Below are 18,264 nucleotides of genomic sequence, written 5' to 3'. Positions count from 1 at the left end.
TTTATTGGCTGCCAGCAAGGTAGGCCTAGCGTGCTCACACGAAGGGAGGGAGGAGAGAGAGGCAAGTGTTTCTCCCCCCTCCCACCTCCACTGGCCACCCCTGGCCCTTCCAACTGTAGAGCTGTCTATGTCCAGAGAAAGAGCCTGCTGTTAAAAATTTACCAGCACACCCCTGTACACGCTGCTGGGGGGTGCCGCGGCGTGTGCCTGCGCTGAGTTCGCTGACTTCGCGCATTCGCTGCAGATCCCTCTGCCCTGGAACAGGTTACTTCCTGTTCCAGGTCAGAGGGAGCTGCAGCGAACGCGCGAAGTCAGGGAACTACTACTACTATTACTACTACTACTTAGCATTTCTATAGCGCTGCCAGGGTTACGCAGCGCTGTACAAGTTTAGACAAGGGGAAGGACAGTCCCTGCTCAAGAGAGCTTACAATCTAAAGGTAATAAGCTATGTAGTCAGTGTATGTATCTGGAATGGGGAAGGTGGTTAGGCGCCAAAAGCAAGAGAGAAGAGATGGGCCTTGAGTAAACCGGGGGGGGGGGGGTGCTGCACCCGGGGGGGGGGGGTCCTCGCTGCATCGTGGGGGGTGTGCTGCACCCAAGGGGGGGGGCGCCGCCCCCCCTAGGAACGCCACTGAGCGTCTGTTCACGCTTTCCAAAAATACTAGGACTAGGGGGCATGCGATGAAGCTAGAATGTGGTAAAGTAAATCAGAGAAACCGCCCTGGGTGTCAGCTGCCCTCGCTACGCTTCTGAATGTGAGCCCTTCAAAACCCACCAGAAACCCACTGTACCCACATGTAGGTGCCCCCCTTCACCCCTTAGGGCTATGGTAGTGGGGTACAGTTGTGGGGAGTGGGTTTTGGGGGGGGGGGTTGGGGGGCTCAGCACCCAAGGTAAGAGAGCTATGCACCTGAGAGCAATTTCTGAAGTCCACTGCAGTACCCCCTAGGGTTGCCTGGTTGGTGTCCTGGCATGTGAGGTGGACCAGTGCACTACGAATGCTGACTCCTCCCACGACCCAAATGGCTTGGATTTGGTCGTTTCTGAGATGGGCATCCTCGGTTTCCATTATTGCTGAAATCCGAGGATGACCATCTCTAAGGTCGACCTAAATGTTGAGATTTGGGCGTCCCCGACCGTATTATCGAAACGAAAGATGGACGCCCATCTTGTTTCGATAATACGGGTTTCCCCACCCCTTCACGGAGCTGTCCTGCGAGGACGGCCCCAGGAAAACTTGGGCGCCCCGTTCGATTATGCCCCTCCACGTGCCACAATTGCATGATTTTTATAACTTCCCTTGGCCCCTAAAAGGGCTGTGAATGCTGTCTGTGCCAGGGAAGCAGAAGACTTGAGCCAGGAATTATGTCCAGGTCCTTTTGCAATTGCACAGCACTACTGCTGAGCAATTGGGCTGGCTCAGATTTTAATAAAGATATAAAACATGATGTGAAATACCTTATTAGGTAGCAATTATAAATTAGTTTCATTGTACAAAGGATTAGGAATGTGTTTAATAAACTCTTCAAATTCCTGTCTTATCTTGTAATTCTCTTTTGGAATGCAAAGAAGTGATGGAAACTTGGTCTACTTGTAAGATTTCTATAATTAAGAACATAAGTGTTGCCTTACTGGGACAGACCGAAGGTCTATCAAGACCAGTATTCTGTTTCCAACAGTGGGCAATCCAGCACGTAGAAGTGGCTCATACCTGGATAAATGCTGATCATCAGATCATACCCATCTTTTCACTGACATTATCCAGATAATGCTATTGAAAATGTTCACCAACTGTCCCAGCACTTTGATGGTACTTCTATGAGTGCTTGTTTATTGTTTGATATTAAAATCTTAATATACTGCTCAGACTGGTGAGCAGGTCACAGTGGTGTACTTAATAAAATGTTAATAATCTAGAAAAAACCCACTATTAAAACAGGATAGCCTCAATCACAACTATAAGAGGAAGACCAGATCCTTTGAGGTTCCCCAATGCTGTGCGGTGAGAGCCTATTTTTTATAGCATCTGACACCCATATATATATATATATATATATATATATATATATTTTATTTATAAGAAATCTTTATTAATAGTCCAAGCATGGAGGGAAAAACTGTCTGCCTTCTAACAACAGTGTAATAATGCATATAATTTCCATTCAATTACAAAAGCAAAAACATACATCATGAAGAACAATCTTCTGCTCCAGCCCCAAAACTATAAGGAGAACATTTGTTTACAAGAGAGAGTTAACACCATTTCCCACCCCAACTTCCCCCCCCCCCCCCCCCCCCCCCCCCCCCATCTCACCAAGGACACAAGAAACAGGGGTAGCCCAATATAATTCAGGGCAACAGCATTTAAGCAGAGCAAGAACAAGTAAAAGGATCCCAAATGACTTCCCATTTGTGAAGACAGCATCGACAAACTGCTAGTAAATGCTCTATTTCACAGATATACCATAGTTTGTTCAGCCACTTCACCAGTGGAGGAATAGACTCGTTTCCAATGCACTGCCAGGGTCACTCAAGCGGCACACATCACATAGCATGCTGCACCAAGGTAGCCTGAGGAGGTGTTATTCGTGGGACCTTCTTGGGAAAAAGAAAGAAAACCACTTCTGCAGTCTATATTGAACTGTTTTCCAAAAGGCCCAAATCTTGACACAAGACCACCAGATGTGGCCCATCGTACCAAGTTCCCCACAGCCCTTCCAACACAAACCATAAAGTTCAGGAAAGATGTGTTGAAGATGGGCAGCGTTAGATACCAACAAAATAAGACTTTTACAGCATTTTGTTTGAAATCTATAGAGACAGACACCCTCACCAATGCCTTTTCCAGGATGCTCCACTCATCATCTCCCAGCTCCAAATCCAGCTCATGCTGCCAATTCCTTCAATGCAAGGTATAATTTGTAGACTGTGAACACAAATATTTATATAAACAAGTAATCAAACCCCGAGTGCTTTTGGAGTCCTCACATAGGTCCTCCAAGAAAGAATCCTGTCGCAGAATTGTAGAGTGAATGGATGATGAGGAAAGAAAATGAGAAAGTTGAAGGAAAGCATATCTATCTTGAGATACAAAAGGAAATTCTTCCAGCAGAGAAGGAAAACTTAACATGGCCCCAAGTCTTAAGATCCAATGAATACCAATGAGTAAAAACATCATGGGCAACAACAGTAGGGGGAAACAAAGGATTGAAAGCTATGGGCATGAGGTGTGACAAGATATGGCCCTGTTTTGAGAAAAGCCTATCCCAATAGTAAAAGGTGGTATAGATTGAAGGACTATGTTTACGTGGAAGCCACATAAGAGCACCTAACAGCCTTGACCCCAAAGACATTTGTTCCAAATGCACCCATAATTTATAAGGATGTGCCTTATACCATTCTAAAGTTGCACATGCTTGAGCTGCCCTGTAGTACGAATAAATATTGGGAACTCCCAGTCCTCCTCCTCTCTTGTCCTGGTAGAAAAAGGATTGAGGTAGGCGAGGATGTTTACTGGACCAGATACAGCGAGTGCAATCATCTTGTAGTTTAGAGAGAAACCTCCGGGCAACAGAAGAGGGAGAACCTGAAACAAGTAAAGTAAATGGGGCAAAATATTCATTTTAATAGTAGCTGTAAGACCAAGCCAAGAGAGATCCAGATCTTCTCATCGGTCCAGGTCACATGAGAGGTTTCGAACTGTAATTAGCAGAGAATAAATCAGAATATCGTGGGGTCAAGATAGCAGAGCCCGCATTTGGCTCAACGGAGAGGGAAGGATGACTGTAGAGAGTCCAAGAGCCTCGTAGGTAAGGTGATGTTTAAAGCCTCTGATTTGTTCATGTTGATTTTGAACCCAGAGAATGCAGAGTACTCCCCAATAACCCGCAGAAGGTTAGGAAATGAAGTTAGTGGTCAAGTAAGAGACAGAAGCATGGCGTCTGCAAATAAAGCCATTTTTGTAAACACCAGAAATGTCAGGATTTGAATGCATCATCGACTCAAAAGGTTCCATAACCATGGCAAAAAGCATTGGAGATATGGGACATCCCTGGAGAGTACCACTAGACAAAGAGAACAATGCAGAGTTTCCCCCGTTATCCCGGACACATGCTTTAGGAGAATTATAGAAGGCCTGGATACAGCCACAAAAGGAGGGACCTAACCCAAAATGTTCCATAACTCTATACATAAATGGCCAGTGGACTCTGTCAAAAGCCTTCTCAGCATCTAAACTAAGAAGGCACATGGGGATCTGATCGCGTTTGGCTAGGTATAACAAATCCATGATTCTATGGATATTGTCCATGGCTTGATGGTGGGCTACGAAGCCAACTTGATCAGGATGTATGAGAGATGGTAGAACAGTCGCAAAATGATTAGCCAAGACCTTTGCTAAAATCTTTATATCTGCATTCAAAATTGAGATAGGTCAATATGAAGCACATTCAGAGTGATCCTTATCAGGCTTCGGGATTATCCGCAATCCAGGTCTTCATCATAGACTGTGGCAGGGTTGCCCCAGTATGAATCTCATTGAGAAGATCTGTAAGGAGGGGTGCCAGTTCTGGGGCAAAAGTCTTGTATAATTCATTAGGGAATTCATCCAGCCCAGGTGATTTCTCAGAGAGAAGACCATTGAGAACCTTCTGAATCTCTACTGAAGTAACCGGCTCGTCAAGGGCAGCTTGTTGTTCAGCAGTAAGTGAAAGGAGATTACAGGATATTAAATAAGCCAAAAATAGCCTCAGGACAGGGATGAATTTCCTGTAAAATTTATTTATTTATTTATTTATTTATGGTTCATTTATACCCCACAGTTTCCCACAATTGCAGGCACAATGTGGCTTACATGAATTACAAAAGTAGAGAAGTACAACACATGAATTTTACAGCAGAATAAGGAGAGAACACTAACAACAATTAGGGTGACAAATAAGCAGAATTACTAATGGAGTAAGTTTTTTCAAAAAGGAATGTTTTCAACATCTTCTTGAAAAGGTGATGATCAGATTGAGATTTTAGGTTCAGAGATTGATAGAAATCTTGGAAATGCAATGTGTCTGAGAAGAAGTATTCAGTACCTTGCCCTTACCATCACATACACGTAAAATTGTACAGTCCACCCTTTGTTTACATAATCTCAAGGCAAGTATGCGACTCGCTTTGTTAGTAAACTCATAAGAACGCACTTTGTCGTGATTGCAACAAACTTAATTGCTGAGAATAGACAGCATCCATTTGAAGCTTAGCTGCACGCAGGTCCCTCAGTACTATATATGAACCAGTTGCTTTATGAGTGGTTTCCAGGCATCAAATTGTATCTAAACAGCTTACAAGCTGTACCCATTGAAGGTGGGCTCATTTACTAGCCAGTCGTAGGAAGTAACCCTGGGAAACTGCCTTCATGGCATCCCATACTATACCCAAAGAGGGCCCTGAGTCAACATTAGTTTCCAAGTATACTTTTAATAATGATCTGTAACCCCTTCCCCCAAGATCTCAGCTTCTTGCAATAATCGCATATTTAAAGTTCATCTCTTATTTTTGTCTTCCTCCCTAAAGGAGGGCAAGGAAATCCAGATCGGTGTGTGATCTGATATAGTAATGTTCCCATTACCCAACTCCAGGCCCCTGTCAACCAATCTTGTGTCTAAGAAGAGATAGTCAATGCGTGAATAAGAGTCGTGTGTAGGAGAATAAGAGTAATCATGTACACAAGGGTAGGAGACACGCCATTTGTCCAGAGACCCCAGTGAATGTATAAGGGAGCCCAGGGCAGAAGATATCCTAGAATCAAGCCCAGAGGATCCCCCAATGATCAGTAGACCCTGAAGGAATGAGGAAAGAACCTCCCACAGGCGAATGTAAAAAGCCTCTTAATGGTCATTAGAAGCATAAATAGATGCCAAAGTACATCTACCTGATCAATAGTAATGTGCAGAAATAAGAAATGCCCCTCATGGTCACTTTTGATCTTAATAACTTGCACTGGTAATGAGAAATGTAGCAATATAGCCACCCCATGTTTCTTAGAGGAATCAGCAGCTAATGCAAAATAAATAGTGGGATAGCAGGGATGGGAGAGGAGTCCTTCATGAGCACGGCGAAGGTGTGTCTTCTGCACAAATACAACATGCGGTTTGAAATGGAGCAATTCTTTAAAAAGCTTTTGACGCTCCTAGGGCTTATTTAAACCTTTTACATTATAAGACAGAACTTTTAAATCACAGCTCATTACATATTATTAATTGCAAAAATATATAGATATGTCAGGGTACCTAATCCCCACGGTCCAACCCATTCTGGTTCTTCCAGTCGCCTCCTTGTAAAATATACCAAAAGAGACCCTCCCAAGTGTAGTCCCAACCACCCCCACCCCTTCCCCTCCTCACACCCACATAGCACCAGACAGCAAGTCTTTACTACCCCCTGAATGGGATATAGAGGAACTAACCCACCACACCACACCATAAGACAGCCCACACACGAACACCCCCTATTCCCTACATGCTTGTTTCCATGCAAAAGCTGACAGTTCTAACCCCCCACAATCCACTATCCAGCCATACAACCTCCATACGTACTGTATCTCACACAGACTCTTGTAATTTGGGAATCCACCCTCACTAGACAAGTTATATAAAAAGCATATCAAAAGGGGGGGGGGGGGAACCCTTCCTATTCAAGGTAACTCCGTCATTCAAATGAGAAAATAGTGAAAAAATCAGCAAACTATAAGAGCGAAACTCAGAGTTGCACAGTTATTATCAAAGTCATCTTTCAGCAACTGTTGCTGTTTTCTCCAAATTTTTCTTAGAGGATGTAGGAACCCTCTGCCATCTCTGAATTTTAGCTCTTGTGGCAGGCGCCATTGTATTCAGAGGTGAGGCTGAAGCAGATAAACCCACGCATGGAGAAGTTTCCATGTGACTGCACCCGCTGTTGTTTACCCTGCAAGGCACAGGCCCCGGAACAGGGGGAACTACAGGTGCCTTCCTCTCTCCCTATGAGGCCTTTCTTCTCTTACTTTGCATTTGTGCATACTCAAGGCTGGCTGGCCAGTTTCCATCCCCTTCAAAGCAGGAAGTTCAGAGGGGGTAGGAGCCGGCAAGCCTTGAGCATCTGAAGACCCTGCATCAGGCTGACCATGTGATATCTCCAATGTAGCTTATAAAATTACTGACATAGCAGGGAAGAACAGAAATGCTGAAGATGGGGGGGGGGGGGGATAAAAGAAGGAGAGAGATGCAGAAGAGAGAAGAGAGGAGAGGAGGGGGAGGAGAGGGTAAGGGAGAGAAGTTGAACACCATGGGGAGTTGAGGGAGGAAGGAGAGAGATTCTGGAGATCAAAGTGGGGTGGTGGAATGCTGGACACCACACATAGGGGAAGGGGGAAGAAGGGAAATAGAGAGATGTTGGAGACCATGGGGGAGTTAGAATTTGGACATCACAGGCTGGGAAGGGGGGAGAAGTGAAGGAGACATGCTGAAAGAAAGATGGAGAGAGATGCTGAAGAGAGGAGGGGAGTAGAGAGATGCTGGAGACTATGGGGTGTTGAGGGAGAGGAAAGATGCTGGAGACCATGAAGGGGGGGGGGGGGGGTTGAGAGGGAGGGAGAGAGATGCTGGAGACCATGGAGTGGGTGGAATCTTGGACAACACAGACAGGGGGAATAGAAGGGAAGGAGAGAGATGCTGAAGTGGGAAGTATAGGCATGCTAGAGGTACTTATATATCAGAGAACATTACCAGATAGCAATACTATGGACTTGTGTCTAAGGAGGTGTACCTCTATAGCCCGAATGACAAGCTAGCTGTTGTAAAAGAAACCATGCCACAGATGGAATATATTATTGTTTATTATGTAAAGAAAAAAAATATATATAAACAGTACTGAAGCAAAATGCCAAGCAAAATACAAAAATAACTTGCTGTAAAATAGATTATCACCAGAATAGATAATAAAATATGATTAGCCTAATGGACTAACTAAAGGAATGATTACACAACCAAGTACAATCCTGAAATCCTAATAATTCTTATAAGATCTTATTACACGTCTTATGCAAAATACAGTTAGCAGCTGAGTTCACAGACCAGAAGTCCTGACATAAACCTATTTGTCTCAGACAAAAACTAGGGACTAATTATCCCCGTGATCATAGGTATTATACCCTGTTATCTCACCTTGCCATCTGTCACAGACTCCCAATGGTAGAGAAGCGAATTCTTCCTCTGACTCGAGCTGATTTGTATATCTGATTGTAGATTACACAGTCTTCAGTAGGCCTGATGTTGTAGCTGAGCAGGCCTTGTCAGTTGGTTACAAGGCACACAGTTCACTGGTGTTAGGAAAATCAGTCTCTGGCTCTTTCGAGCGTTCTGTTCACCTGCAAATCCTCCAGTGTTTCTGTTTTCTTCTCGTGTTCTCTCCAACTCTTTCTTCAGTCCAAACCTTTGGTATCCAAGGGTCAGATGATACCTGTGGACCAATCACATACGATGACATACCTGCTTATAATCGAACGAGAAAAACGCCCAAGTTCTGACCTAAATCGGGAGATGGACGTTTATCTCACAAAAAGGAATAACGCGGTATAATCGACAGCCGACCTTGGACGTTTTCAACTGCACTCCATCGCGGAAGCGTACAAAGTTGACGGGGGCGTGTCGGAGGCTTGGTGAAGGCAGGACTGGGGCATGGTTATCACCCGATCAGAGATGGGCGCCTTTCGCCGATAATGGAAAAAAAGTATGCGTTTGTAGCTAGAATTTAGGGCACTTTTCCTGGACCCTGTTTTTTCACGAATAAGGCCCCAAAAAGTGCCCTAAATGACCAGATTACCACCAGAGGGAATCGGGGATGACCTCCCCTGACTCCCCCAGTGGTCACTAACCCCCTCCCACCACAAAAAAATGATGTTTCACAACTTTTTATTTTCACCCTCAAATGTCATACCCACCTCCCTGGCAGCAGTATGCAGGTCCCTGGAGCAGTTGTTAGGGGGTGCAGTGGACTTCAGGCAGGTGGACCCAGGCCCATCCCCCCCTACCTGTTACAATTGTGCTGCTTAATGCTTAGTCGTCCAACCCCCCCAAACCCACTGTACCCACATGTAGGTGCCCCCCTTCACCCCTTAGGGCTATAGTAATGGTGTAGACTTGTGGGTAGTGGGTTTTGAGGGGGATTTGGGGGGCTCAACACACAAGGGAAGGGTGCTATGCACCTGGGAGCTCTTTTACCTTTTTTTTTGTTTTTGTAAAAGTGCCCCCTAGGGTGCCCGGTTGGTGTCCTGGCATGTGAGGGGGACCAGTGCACTACGATTCCTGGCCCCTCCCACGAACAAATGCCTTGGATTTATTCGTTTTTGAGCTGGGCGCTTTCATTTTCCATTATCGCTGAAAAACAAAAACGCCCAGCTCACAAATTGTCGAATAAAACATGGACTTCTATTTTTTTCGAAAATACGGTTCGGTCCGCCCCTTCACGGACCCGTTCTTGGAGATAAACGCCCATGGAGATAGACGTTTTCGTTCGATTATGCCCCTCATAATGTCCAGCCAGTTTCATGGTCATGAAGAGAGCCTTTGTTATAGATGGCATGCAAACTCCCTGTCTGAGGCCATACTCCTGGAGCTGTGTCTCTCTCTTCTCCAATGTTCCCAGGAGGTATCGGGGCTAGTTTGCAACAAAGAATATGTCCTTGGATGAAGTAATCTCACAATGCTCAGCAGTAATTTTCCTTTGCAAGAAAGCTGGATTCTGATAGTTACAGATGTATTCAGGTCACAGGCTGTAGAATCCATATTGTTATAAGAATGGTTCAGGCTTGTATAGGCCAAGACCAGCAAAGGTGAGATCTCAGGTAAATACCCCTACAGAAGGGAAGGAGAGAGATGCTGAAGAGAGGAGGCAGAGGGAAGAAGACAGCTGTTATAGACTATGGAGGAGATAGAGAAGCTGTAGAACATGGGGGGGGGGGGGGGTTGAGAGAGAGGAAAGAGAGAGGTATTGGAGACTCTGGGGGGGGGGGTGAAATGCTGGATACTACAGGCAGGGAGTAGGAGAAGGGAAGAAGATGCTGAAGGGGAAGGGAAGGAGCAAGGTGCTGGAGACCATGGAGGAGGGATAGAGATGCTGTAGACCATGAGGTGTTGAGAGGGAGAGAAGAGAAATGCTTGATAAGATGGGGGGATGGGAGTAGGGAAGGAGAGAAATGCTTGACAACATGAGGGGTGTTAAGAGGGACAAAGGGAAGGAGAGATATGTTGGATGCCATAGGAGGGGACTAGGATGGTACGGAAGGATTGGGGGTAGAGCTTGGGTACCTTCAAACAAAAAAGTGTTCTGCTGCCCCTGCTGCAAGGCAGTTTAGGGAAAAAGGGAAACCCCCATCTGTAGGAGATCTGTTCCTTAAGATGTCCAAAGCAGGTTTCATCAGCCTCCACTGCTGCAGCATAAATTGAGATAAGTCTTGAAACACAGTGATTTTAGAAGTATTATATTCCAAGATGAGTTTGCCGGTCACGAGTAAGTTCTTTTTCCGAATACCAAATAAACTTAGGAATTATATATTGTGATTTGTTATCTGCATGCTGACCCAATGAGCGGTATGCTCTCTCCAGCTCAGATGGGACGGAGCCTGCACCAGTGCCCATTAAAGTAAAGCATATGGCCCGGATTATAGCCAGAACATCTTCTGTTTGTCCTCTCTTTGGCACTCCAAGAATGTGGAGATTTTTCCGATATCCCCTACTCTCCAGGTTGTCCAGCTTGTATGACAGGTCTGCATGCTGTTTTGCCATAGCTTGGATACTGGAGGCATGAGAAGAGAGGTCTGCATGCTCATCTAGTTTCAATTCAATATCTTCTACCCGGCCTCCAAGTTTGTGGAGGTTGGAGCCGAGCTTTGTGACACACTCTAGGATCTCTTCTTTAGATGTTTTAATGTCTGTTTGTATCCCAGACAAGAACTTTCACAGCTTGTTAAAAATGCCCTTTTTTGTGGTAAGCAGCCTAGATTCTGCTAAGGAGAGCACGGAGTCTGAGTCAGAAGGGGAGAGCTGCACCGGTGACAAGCAGCGCCCCAAGGCCTTGCCTCTACCTCGTCCTGATGAGTGTTCAGCTTCTTTTTTCTGTGAAGAAGACTTACTCATGGTCCTGCTGGTATTATAAGTCAGAGCGTTATGAAATTCTATAGGAAAATTTGCCAATGGAGGTGGATGAAGCAATTATTAGCGTGTCCGAAGTGGAACCGAAGGAGCTAAGCTGCCATACAGTGTGGTGACATCACTTTCTCCTGGCACCCATATTTTATTATAGAATACTTGCGCAACCCAGTATTAGGACACCTAAAATCTAGGTATGTACAATTACACCAGCCAAACACCCAACATAATTGTGGCCACCCATATGCGCAAGGGTGCATGTACCTTACAGTATTCTGTAAGTGGCAGCATCATTCATGCCCCTCCTATACTGGGCCCATGTGAATGCGCTGTACTACTGAATAACATAACATAACATATGCCCCAGAAATAATGCTTGGAACTAATGCATGTATGTGTACACTTACCTGTGAAAGTGATAGTATTCTGAACATTAAATATGCAACTGGAATGTAAATGCAGGTACCCGTGCATAGAATTACTCTTCACCTGGGTAGTGCTAGGGTAGTCCAGGATCAAAGCCAATATTCAGTGCTGGTACTCAAATAATTATCCAGGCTATTTTGCTGTCCTAACTTACCCGGATAGATATCTGGGTACAGGCGCTGAAGTGTAGCGTCAACCATTTGGGGTGCAAAAATCCAAAGGATTTGTTCATGCTGATGGGTAAGAGGATAGTGTTACAGACTAAGAGAGGGACTTTGGAGTGAAAGGTAGTGAAACAGTATGATAAATCAGTGGCCAGACCCAGAGAGATATAGGATTGTATAGGGAGAGGGATAATCAAAAAAGAAATAAGGCCTCTGCACAGGTCACTGGTAAAACCTCATTGAAAGTGCTGTGTTTAATTTTGGACACCATCACTCAGAAAGGATAGACATAGGCTAGAATTGCTCCAGAGAAAGGCAACCAAAATGGGGCAGATTATGAGATGAAACTGAGAGACCGAAATATGTGCTGTATACCCTGGAGGTGTGACAGGAGGAATATGATAGGGACATTTAAATACCTTAAATGCATTTAATAATGCACAAACTAGGGAACATGATATGAAGATCCAAGAAATACTTTTTCACAGAAATGATGGTGGACACCTAGAATGCTGTCCTGGAGGAGGAGGTGGTGGACACAATGGAATTTAAAAAGGCATGTGATGAACACAGAGAATCCCCAGGGGAAAGAAGCTGTTGAAGAAACAAAGATATAACCTGCATAGAGCAACAATTTAGCTCACAACAGCAATGAAAATGGGGTAACTTGCATGGAGTAGCATTTACAACCCTAAACACCTTGCTGGGCAGACAGGATGGGCCATCTTGGTCTCTATCTGCCATACTTTATTATGTTAAAACCACATACAGCCTATCGTAGAGCTATAATTTTGTTATAATTAATTTTGTGTGTATTTCTATGTTCTTTATATAGTATTTGTTTTGCATCTCATTCATTATCACATTTTTATAATTTACTATGAGATATATAGAAATGCAGCATTCTCTAAATTAGCCAAAAAGAGGAATGGGAGGAAAATAGAAACATGAAGTATCAGCAGAGAATACAATGGCTCCTTTAACCACCAAGTGCTGGTGGCTGTATTTACCATTTGTGTATTATGTCTAGATCTGTAATACAACTGTATGAAAAAAAAATAGAAAGAATTCACTATTGAATTCAGCCAATGACTAGAATATGTTAATGTCTGTGAGTAAACATCTTCTTTTTAAAGGCTGCTGAGCTCTCTGCCTGCTGCTCCAATTAACACATACAGTGCACATTGTCAGCGAGTAGGCTGTGTGGATTAAACCATTTTCCTACTCCATTTACGTGTGTGGTATTGTAACAGACTGCCGTGTTTGTCATTCAGAACAAAGGAATTCAGAGGGTTTCTAAAATGCATGTTCCATACAGGAATGTAAGGCTGGTGCTTAGCAGAATGGAATTTCTGGTTTTACCTTCACATATAGTTCAGTCCATTGAATAATGTCTTTTCCCCACCCCCTGCCTTCTCCTCAAATGATGGAGACACAGAATAGTAAAATTCTAGTGTTGGGATTCCTCTCTATCAGGCAGAGCTTTTGAACTTTGTTCTCTTTGATAAAGGGCTGTAAACAGGAGACAATCATTTGATCACTTTGCAATATTACATTCTTGGTTTTCCTTTTTATTTTGTAGAAAATTCAAGTCAATGGATTTCACTGAGGTCATTTTCTAGACAAAACAATTAGCTTTGTTGTAATAACTGGAACTGGTCTTTTATGGTATGGCAAAAGCGGGTTAAAAGGTACATTATCTCCCTGTCTGTTTTTGCTGTACGTTCATGCTCTAGCAGCCTTTTGTGAAGGTTGCAGTTACTGACGGATACTGGCTAAAGGTAAAGTAAGCTGACGGAGTATTTTAGTAAATGAGATGGAACGTTTCTTAGGTTTTGTCAAGCAAATAAGAAGATCAAGAAGAAGGAAAGGCAAAAAGTATAGACCTGAGGAAGATTACCATGAGGGCTATGAAGACGTTTACTATTACGCTTCAGAACATTTTCCCAGTAAGTAATGGGCATTTATCTTTGTCTTTCTTGCTCTTCTATAATGAATGCTGCATGCAGGTGTTTTTTTTTTGTTTTGTTTTTGTTTTTGAAGAATAATCACCAAATGAATGGTTACCTTTGAGCCTGATGGAGGAGTGTGTGCAATGAGCATTTGGATCTGTTTGCATTTGATGGCTGAGATAAAATAGCATATGCAGGTGCTTTTAAATCATGCATGCTTCTTTGGCTTTGTTCATGTTGCAGATACATCTTAATTGCTTTTCTTACTCTTATCATGCCTTTTGTTACTCCACTTGTTCCTGCAAAATTTTATGGTATTCTTTAGGGCATTGCTGATTTTTCCTTGATCTCAGAGCACAGTGTTGAGGGAATTACACAAATACAAACTGAAGATGATTAATAGTGTATGCAGACCGAAAGACACGTATTTATATTTGAATATATCTTTGCCATTTAGTAGAATGTGGAAATTTGGAAGTTTGGTTTTTTTAATAGTAGAAATTATACATAAATAAAATGCCAACATTTAAGACATTTTCTATACATAATAGCATTGAAAAAGGGTTGTCCTTTGAAGAGTCAAATTCCGAGCTTACATTGGGGATCATATATTAGCCTGTGGGATTTCTTATGGGTTAGTGGTCAATTTTGACAGAAGTATGCTGTGGATGAAAATGACCCTGTGTAACAAACTTTTGAAAAAAAAATGCTTGTGGACTGGCCGAAAATTTGCTGGAAATGGTTGGAGGAGAAGGCAGGGGAATGGAGAGTTGCTGGACATGGTGGAGGGCAGGGGAAGGAGGAGAATTACTGGGCATGGATGGAGGGGAAAGGGGAGAGAGGAAATTTGCTGGAGTTGGATGGAGGAGAAGGCAGGGGAATGGAGAGTTGCTGGACATGGCGGAGGGCAGGGGAAGGAGGAGAATTGCTGGGCATGGATGGAGGGGAAAGGGGAGAGAGGAAATTTGCTGGAGTTGGATGGAGGAGAAGGCAGGGGAATGGAGAGTTGCTGGACATGGAGCGGAGGGCAGGGGAAGGAGGAGAATTGCTGGGCATGCATGGATGGAGGGGAAAGGGGAGAGAGGAAATTTGCTGGAGTTGGATGGAGGAGAGGGCAGGAGAGAGGAAATTTGCTGGATATGGATGGATGGAGGAGAGGGCAGGAAAGAATGGAGAGTTGCTGGACATGGATGGATGGAGGTAAGGGCAGGGGAAAGGAAAGAGGAGACTTGCTGAACATGGATGGATGAATGGAGGGGGCAGGGGACAGAGGACATTTGCTGGATATGGGTGGATGGAGGAGAGGGCAGGGGAGAATGGAGAGTTGCTGGATGGAGGGAGGGGAGAGAAGTCAGGGAGGAGATGCGCATGGATGGAGGGGAGGGAAGAGAGGAGAAATGCTGGACGTGGATGGAGTGGAGGGCAGGGAAGAGAGGAAAAATGTTGGACAAGGATGGAGGGAAGGAAAGACAAAGGAAGGAGATGCTCATGGATGGAGGGGAGGGAAGACAGAGGAAGTAGATGCACATGGATGGAGGGGAGTGAGGAGAAATGCTGGACATGGATGGAGGGGAAACTGCTGAGTTGAGGAAGGATAGGGACAGGGCTACAGATGGTAGACAGGACACATAAGGACACAAGAGGATGGTGGACATGGTGAGAGAAAAAATATCAGATGGAAAGAAAACACTGCATGAAACAGAAGACACTGGGACCAAAGCGAATAGATCAGACAACAAAGGTAGAAAAAAGTATTTTATTCAGAATGTATTAATTGGAATATGTCAGCTTTTGGAAATGTACATCTGTGATATTTTGCATGTAAGTTTCAATTTTTCTGGTATTGCTGCATGCTGAGTCTGACTTCTTGAGTTAACTTTCCAGTTCAGTATTTTGCCTTCATATTTTTTGATTTCTAGTTCCTTGTGTCATGTCCGTTGTGTCATGTGTTGTTCATGTGTGATCAAGGTGCAGTATTCTGATAGCGTGTAGTATTTGCAGCCCTTTTTGTTTTGCTTTTTTTTTTCACGAGGTAGTGTATTGGTGTTTTAGAGCCTAGTGTAATTACAGTTCTGCTTTTTCAAGCATAAGGTTGTAGCTCGTCCTGTCCTTGGAATTAGTGCTGTTATGGTTTAGTAAGGATATGAGTGTGTTTTTGCACAAGTTTGTGTATAGCATTTTGCAGTGGAGCGATTGTGGGATAATGTAATTATATTTAAAAATATCAATTTTTCCATTAAGTATGTATGTGGTTATACTGATGCAGGGCAGCTTTTGGGCAGACTACTTAGAAATCCATCATCAAGTGAATTCTAAGGCATTATTTTGTAGGATCCCAAGAGACACTGCTCATACTTATATAGACAGTGCATGCCCACCCATATTAGCTCTGGGCCCACCCAAAATCTCAGGTCTGGCTACGCCACTGAAAAGATCTTCAGCCTCTACTCCAGGAGGATGAATTAGTGAAAGAGATATTCCCATCCCCACCAGTGCTAGCTTTCCAACAGCCACTCAACTTAAAACACAAGCTAATCAGAAGTAAGCTCCCAACACAGATTCAAAAAGAAGAGAATGGTACACATCCTTGCAAGCTCTGCCAAAACATTTCATAGGACCCCACAGTCATTCACAAAGGAAAAATATTCAACATAAAAGAATCCTTTACATGCTCATCTTCCAATGTGGTATACATCATTCAGTGTAAAAAATGTGACAAAGGATGCTATATTGGAGAAATAAGCCAGATGCTAAAGACAAGATTTAATTTACATAGACATCACATGAAAAATGCCAGTGCCAGCCAGGATGCCATGCCTGTGGGGCAGCACTTTACAAAACCAGAACACTGTACCAGTGATTTCATAGTAAGAATCCTGAAAGGTAACTTTAAAACAATACAGGAATGTAAGACCTTTGAAGTCAGAATGATTAAATATTTTGACACTCACCGGACAGGACTTACTGGGTTTTCTAACCCATTATAAATCATAAAGTTGTATTGCTCTGTTTTTCACCCTCCTGTCTCCATGCATATCTCACCTATCCACCCCCATCCTGTTAGACTGTCACTGAAATGCTTTGATGTTTCACTTATATATACTGTCATCTACCAACGTTTGCTTATTTATTTATTTGTTGCATTTGTAACCCACCTTATCCCACCTCTTTGCAGGCTCAAAGTGGCTTACAATACATCATGAGTAGTGGAAGAATGTTAGTAAATAAACATGTAGTAATGCAGGATCTTGGTCAGCATGATGATAATAAAACAAAGTAATAATATACAAGCAGATATTATGAAACATTTCTGAATATAGATGGGCCAGTTGTGCATCTTTGTGGTATGCTTTATTAAAGAGATGGGTCTTCAGTAATATGCGGAAGTTCGTTCTTTCGTAGATCGATTTCAGGCTACGCGGCAGTGCGTTCCATAACTGTGTGCTTAGGTAGGTAAAGTTTGACGCATGCATTAGTTTGTATTTCATTTCTTTGCAGCTGGGGAAGTGCAGATCAAGGAATGTGTGGGATGATCTTTTGGCATTCCTAGGGGGTAGGTCTGTCGGGTCTGACATGTAAGCTGGTGCGTCTCCATGGATAATTTTGTGAACTAGTGAGCATATTTTGAACGTGATGCGTTCCTTAAGTGGGAGCCAGTGTAATTTTTCTCGTAAGGGCTTGGCACTTTCAAATTTTGGTTTGCCAAATATGAGTCTAGCTGCAGTGTTCTGGGCTGTCTGGAGTTTCTTGATTATTTGTTCTTTGCAGCGGCATATAGTGCGTTGCAATAGTCTAGATGACTGAGCACCATTGATTGTACCAGGTTGCGGAAAACACTCCTTGGGAAGAAAGGTCTTATTCTTTTTAATTTCCACATTGAGTGGAACATCTTCTTGGTTGTGTTTTTCGCGTGGTTCTCTAGTGTTAGGTGTCGATCAATGGTGACTCCAAGAATTTTTAGGGTTTCTGAAATAGGAAGGTTTAGAGTTGGTGTGTTAATGGCGGTGAATTCTTTCTTGTTGTGTTGGGAGGTGAGTATTAGGCACTGGGTTTTTTCTGCATTGAGTTTTAGCCGAAATGCGTCCGCCCAGGAATGCATGATATTGAGACTTTGGTTGATGTCATTGGAAATTTCTTTTCGGTCTTGTTTGAATGGGATGTAGATCGTTACGTCATCTGCATAAATGTATGGATTAAGGTTTTGATTTCATAGCAATTTTGCCAAGGGTATCATCATTAAGTTGAATAGAGTCGGCGAGAGGGGGGGATCCTTGTGGTACTCCGCATTCAGGTACCCAATGCGGCTGAAATAGTCGAGTTGGATGTCACTTGGTATTTCCAATCTGACAAAGAAGGGCAACCTCGAAAGCTAATCAAGAAATGTATTAAGTTATGTCCAATAAAAAAGGTATCATCTTATTTTCTTTTCCATGTTTTATTGTGTTTTATTTCTATTGATTACCTTTAAAAGTGGACTAACACGTCTACCACACCTCTCTACTCATTATCGCCAAAAACCGAGGACGACCATCTCTAAGGACGACCATC

This window comes from Microcaecilia unicolor, unplaced genomic scaffold (genome assembly GCF_901765095.1).
Source record: "Microcaecilia unicolor unplaced genomic scaffold, aMicUni1.1, whole genome shotgun sequence".
Lineage (NCBI taxonomy): Eukaryota > Metazoa > Chordata > Amphibia > Gymnophiona > Siphonopidae > Microcaecilia > Microcaecilia unicolor.
This window is presented reverse-complemented; position numbering follows the sequence as displayed.